A 6,904-nucleotide genomic window follows, 5' to 3' on the forward strand; every position below is an offset into this window, starting at 1 on the left:
CCCACAAGCCATGTTCGTGGCCTTTGGACACCACTGGCGGGAGCAGTCTCAGGGGCTGCCATGTCCCTGACCTAAGTCAGAGAAGCAAGTTTGGACTGGCTGTGGCGTGCTGCTTCTCTGTATCAGCCGCTTATTCCCACCCCAGCCCTAGCAGACTATAGAGAGTGCTCAACTCGAAATGAGGATAGGAATAGGAAATGAGGATAGGGATAGGAAATGAGGATAGGGATAGGAAATGAGTATCTTTTCCTTTCCCATGTCATCAAGACTGTGGACCTTGCTGCCAGGGAGACCTGTGCATAGTGAGCTTAAGTAAGCCTTGGGCGTATCAGACACTGTGGTGCTTGAGAAGGCAGGACCTGGCCCATTCATCCTGCGAGTGGTCGATTCAACCAGCAGGCCAACACATATGGTACTAATCCCTGGGCCGTGGAAGCATCACAGATTGCACTGAGGCAATTGTTCTTCATTCTTTGAAAAACTCTCCTTCTGTGACCTAAACAGGCGCAGGAGCATGCGATGTGTGCACGTGCACGCGCACACTCTCTCTTTCTGTCTCTGTCTGTCTGTCTGTCTCTCTCTCTCTCTCTCTCTGTCTGTCTGTCCCTCTCTCTCTCTCTCTCTCTTTCTCTCTCTCTCTCTCTCTCTCTCTGTCCCTCTCTCTCTCTCACCCTGCACACTGTGCGTTGTGATCTTCCATTTTCTCATTGGGTTGGAGCTGCCTTTACTAGTTACGCCCTGAGAAACATGGATGGGATTTGGAATCAGAAGATATGGCTTCCTCCCTATCTCTGGGCTGTGTGATGCCTACTGACAGCATGGCTAGGAAGATTAAATGAGGTACAGTGTGTGCAACTGCTTTCTAAAGTACAAGGGGTGGCTAAGCAAATATGATACCTATCACTGCCAAATACAACAATAGATAAGCAAGTTCAATGGAGCTGGTCACGTTCCTACCAAGATAGGAAAAGATTGTCTATCTTGTCTGGTTTCTCTGGAAAATACAGCAAAGTCTGTGGCCAGCAAGTCGGTCCATGGTTCTATCCATTCCCCATTATTTTGCTACAATGTAAGCTTCACGGGATCAGAATTCTGCTTGTTAGCAACACTTTCTTCACTGATGTGCCCCTAAAGCCTAGGACAGTACCTTGTGCATATTAAACAGTCAAAATATGAAGTGTGTGGGTGAATGAATCTTTTTGATCATCTACTGGAAAGGACATCAAGGGTAATGACTGTAAATAATTTCAAGTGGGCGAGGTACTCACACAAAAATATCAGCTGACAGGAGAATATTACGTCACTCATCTTTAAGTGAAGGATACCAAGTTATTTTTAATGACGAAAACCACTGAAGCTCAGGGATGGTGCATAAAGCAATCCTAAAGCCAAGGCTGTGTTCTGTGGTAGCACAGCTGGAAAATGCTGTGCTAAGTTGCTCTGGAGGTGGTACAGAATCCTCCCCTGATCCTGGGGGCAGATTCCAGAATGGAGCAAGAATATGAATCTTATCCATAGCTTATATATATTGAGCACTTCTTTTGTCCTGGGTACGTAGTCATATCATTCATCTCAGCCTCACCACAACCCTAAGCGACAGGAATCATAGTCCTCCTTTTTCCAGATGAGTAAACTGGGAATCAGAGAGGTTAGGTAGCTTATACATTGCCACGTGAGGCTCCTATTAAGCGGCAGAAGTAGGATCTGAAATCGGTCTCTCCAAGTCCAAAATACACACTTTGCTTTTAAATATTAGATGGCATTGCCTTCCATTATCTGCAGGCTGGTCCAAAATGCTAATATGAGATACGTCTGTTTTTAGGTGAAGTTCTAAACCACTAGAGGGATATAGACACCATAAATTGAAAGGGAGCCACATGGATACAAACCATCTTGCTAACAGGAGCTCAAATTTTAATACAGTATACAGTATAGGTTGTTGTGGAAATACAAAGAAACTTGTTTGCTTTCCATAAATAATCCTGCTTTCTGAGTACACAATCCAACGGTTACTACAAGTGAGCAGGGGTGACCAAGTTACATTTCTCCAATGAATTAAACATTCTTCAGCCTCTTCCAGTCTGGCTACTCTCTTTCAAGCAATCATTGAGTCAATTCTAAGATCTATGGACACCTCCATCTCCCTCTATAAAATCATGTCTGGGGATTGGAGGAAGGGGTGTGACATAAGTGATACTAGAGAGGCTTTGCAGCGGCGGTTGGCGGCGGGGGGGCGGTCCCCACTTTGAGCGTTCTGCTCTGGATTCTGCTGATATGTGTATACAACCTGTGTGCTCCTTTCTTACTGAACGTTTTTTTTTCTCTTTCAAATATTGTGGATCCATATGAGATTTGGTTGCCACTCAGAGTTGAGGCTTCAATGGGGGTGCTCAGTGCACATTTGCTGTGGCAATGGTCTCTGATAATTTTTCATCAGACATTGTACTGGGTTGAATGGTGTCCCCCCAAAATACATGTCCACCCTGAACCTCACAAGGTGACCTTATTTGGAGACAGTGTCTTCACAGATGTAATTCATTAAGAGGAAGCCATACCCAGTTGGGGTGGACCCTCAATCCAACATGACTGATGCCCTCATAAAAAAGAGTAGAGAATACACGGAGACACAGACACACGGGGAGGAGAACACTGTGTGAATATGAAGGCAGAGACTGGAGTGAGGTGTCTACAAGCCAAGGAACACGAGGATTGCCATAAGCACCAGAAGCTGGAAGAGGCAAGGAAGAACTCTCCCCTGGAGGATTCAGAGGTAGCATGGTCCTGCCAGTACCTTGCTTTCAGACTTCTAGCCCCCAGAACTGTGAGATAATACATTTCTGTTGTATTCAGTCACAGAGTTTGTGGCAATTTGTCACAGCAGCACCGAGAAACAAATACACCAACAGTAATAAAAGATGTTGAGCCCACACCTACAATAAATGTATCTTTGTAAATTTACAAATTATATACTGGAAACACTGTATAAATACGGAATTCTCATATAAAACACACACCAAAATTAGACTTTTAAAATAAAGTGATACAAATGAATATGCATAGACTTGCTAATGTTTCCTTCCCATGCCTCAGTGGCTCTTCTTGCCATTTCTGCACGTGCACACCTCATTTTGCAGAATAAGGCGCTCCAAGATCTACTCACCATGGATGGGGTGGCCATGGAGTGCTTGCCAGAAAACATTCAGCTGCCTTCTGGACCCTTCCATCAGGCTGGTGAGACATTCTCAATCTCTTCTAAAGCAAATGGGAGCTGAGGAAAGTTCAGGAGTGCAGACGTGGGTCCATTCTCTCCACATCCACTCTGATTGACATGTCTTCACACAGACTGCAACAAATCTTTCCTCTTATAACAGTCAGAACGCCCCAGTGTGGACGGCGCATGGCTCCCTCTATATCTGGCTTTCTCATCCATCTAATGCCTCCACCTGTAGGATTTTTCACAAGATTGTTTCAGGTCACATATAGCTAAATAATTTATATCTCTGTCTCTGTCTCTGTCTCTGTCTTTGTCGCTCTCTCTCTCTCTCTCCGTGTATTCCATCCTATTTCTGTCTCACTTCTGGGGAGGGGGGAAGCATTGTGTTTTACCTCTTTTGTCTAATTGCCAGAGACCTAATTCTCCCATATAATGTTACCCTTTTCCTCAAGGGGATATCCTCTGTGGCCATCAGGGCTGTTGCAAGGCAAACCATTTATGGTGGAAGAATCAGTAATACTCACATTTATTATTTCAATATAGCATCCCCATTATACAGCTTTGCTTCTGGAAAGTACCCAACCCTGAAAGCAGCAGAGGGTGAAAACCTCACCCCCACCACCCCTGACCTCTGTCACCTGTACTGATATAACTTAGATGAGAAGCATCAAGGTGGGACTGCTCCTCTCTTGAATATAAAGCAAAAGGGGAGGCAGGGGGTGGGGGTGATCCTCACAGATGAAGGTGATAGCTGATACCCTAGGTTCAAAATTTTACTGCTATTCCCTGGGGGACCTAGCAAGATCTGAATGGAGTGTTTCAAAGGGGCCTCTATTTCAAAGCGGGCCTCACCCCTTATTTATAAAGGGGATGAGGGTTAGGCAGGACTTTTTCTCCCAGAAGTGGGCAAAGGGACAACCCATCTAGGAACCTTTACCCTTGGGTAGGGGAGAACAACCTTTCCAAGGGATCCTGCCGGATCGACCACTCTCCTGGTGCACTAGTGGTAAGGAGAGAAAGTAACCCACTGCTCGAGTTCCCTAGACTGGTGTGTATGTTTTGGGGTCAAATACCGTTGGGGAGAGATGGCCTCTAATTGCTATGAACAGAATGTGGAGCATGTACCCCTTCCACAGTGACAATTAAAGCCAGGGCATAAGAGTCTTTGTTTCTGTTTACTTGCCCATTTTTTCGTTATAAAAGTTTATTCATGAAGCATATTAAATTTTGAAAATGGAAAAAATAAGAAGAAAGTCACCCAAAAGCTGCCCAGGCTAACCCTGTGGCTCAAGGATCAAGAGAACCATGACTGCCTTTATCTTACAACCAGACTTGTAAACCGGGACCCGTTTGTTTCCCCAGTCCTGGCAAGACATGAGCGGGTTATACTTTCTTGAACAAAGAAATGGCCCAGAAACAATGAGGAGAAAGTGGAATCTATCCAAAGACTCTAAGAGACACTGAAAATTACATGCAATGTGTGGAACTTTTCGGATCTTAATGGGGTCACATGAACTGGAAAATCTTTCATGAGACAATTGGGAAAATGGAAAAGGTACTGGAGAGTAGATGATGTTTGGTCAGTCTTAGTCTTTTCTAGGGTATGATATTGTATCCTGCTTATGGTAAAACAGCCCTTACCTATTAAAGTCTATTTCCGGATGAAAAGATTTGATGTCTATACTTGGCTTCTCTGTACTCTGAAAAGAAAAATTAAAAGTATGATGCAGGATAGATGAAACAAGGATTGAAGAAAGTTAATGATTGTTGAAGTTGATGGCTCTTGAAATTAATGGGTACATGGAGTGCATTCTAACATGCTTTCTGCTTTTATGTGTTTGAAGTTTTCATAACAAAAAGTTAAAAATGACTTGATTGGATTAGTGAGGGTAATGTGGGGGCAAGAGATTAGGAGGAAGAAAGAGTCATGTTCATGGGAACAATAGCAAGAGAAATATGAAAAATGCCCGTGAACTACATATTCACAGACGTCATGCCAATTGTAGATTTTGACGGAAACAAGCCACTCTTGAACAAATGGTTCAGAAAATGGCTTTGCAATATGAAACAGTGTTTATTTTCCCAGAGAAAGAATATGGATGGAAGGAGTGGTCTTTTGGATTTCTTAATCAATCATAATTTACTTTTAAAAGGCACTGTTTTGCTGTTGTTGTTGAAGAACAAATGTACAAATTATTTACAAAATAACATGCACCCTTGGTAGCATAACCAAAAAAAAAAAAAAAAAAAAAAGACAGACAGATAAATTATTGTGTTATTTTAGTGACAGATGGAAGAACACATAAGACTGGATTAGGGAGGTAAATGCTGCACACCATGCACTCAATACTGATGAGAAGAAAAGTGTGATTTGCTTACCTGTGATTTTGAGACCTATATAGTGAAGGTTTGTTGCCACTTTTTAATTTCCTCGAACATGCAGAAGTAAGTAATGAGGTTTGACAGAGACATGGGACTATAAGATGTCTGTCATTGCTGCCAACCATAGAAACGATGTTAAGATGTCCAGCTGCCCATAAAATCATATTTTCAAAGTGTGAGACAAGAAGAATGCCATTCTCTTATTTGGAAATACGCTGAAGATAGGAATAAAGAAAAGGATTACAGTAAAGTGGAGACGAGAGATACAGTAAAGCAGAAATGTATATGCCGTTTCTCCAAAACTGTGTGAAGGTCCTTGAAGAGGCCATAAAGAGCTTAAGAACCTATCAACTGACTGCCTCTGAATTGTTCCATGCTATGTGTAGGTTGTAATGAAAACTGACATGGCAAAAAATAAAAAAAAAGAGGCACTTGTTCTTTTGGCAAAAAGACTGCTTGAGAAATCAAGAGAAAAAAGGGTCACTAGCAAAAGGCTTCCATGTCAAACAGGACTTTCTCAACTTCTTTGCTAATAATTTAACGTATAGGAAATCCAACTTCAACAATGCAAGTTCAAATTACCCTTGATCTTTAAAAACCTTTTTCCTGAGAAAGAGTGATGTAACATACGATGACATCCAGTGTGCTTCAGAGTGTTTAAGAATTATGGACACTTTAGCCATGAACAGCCTATAGGAGGAATCATTGATACAAAGGACCCAATTGACTGACAAAGCAAGCCTTATGTATAGAAAGGAAATGCACACTTCTGGAAACCTGGAAATCAGTTTCTACAATCTAAAACCTACTGTAGGTGGAAGTAAAATCCATGCTCAAACGCTTTGTTGAGAGGATATTTAGTGCAATGTCATTACATTGGACTGATGCCGGGAGGCAATCTAATGTGGCCTTGGGAAGAGGAGAACTGGATATGTCTAAGTAAATGATAAGTCTGGTTGAGTGCTGATTAGCCACCACACACACCACACACACACACACACACACACACACACACACACACAAAAGAAGTTCTAACATGGCGAGCAGTTCAAAGAAGAGGTATGACAGAAAAAAAATAAAAGTATTTTACTATTTTGGGAGACAATGAAACATGCCAGTGTTTTTTTTTTTTTTTTTTTTTTTTTAATGTAGGTAAATATCTGTGTGGTTATTACTGCTGTTTCTGCATATGCCTTTGAAAAAGTCTTCTGGTTGTGTATGATAAAAAGTAATAATATAGCCAACAAAATTTTAAAATCCAATAAGAATTTTTCTAAAAAGAGTTACCATAAATTGCTGTGTCAAAAG

This window comes from Rhinopithecus roxellana, chromosome 7 (assembly GCF_007565055.1).
Source record: "Rhinopithecus roxellana isolate Shanxi Qingling chromosome 7, ASM756505v1, whole genome shotgun sequence".
Taxonomy (NCBI): domain Eukaryota; kingdom Metazoa; phylum Chordata; class Mammalia; order Primates; family Cercopithecidae; genus Rhinopithecus; species Rhinopithecus roxellana.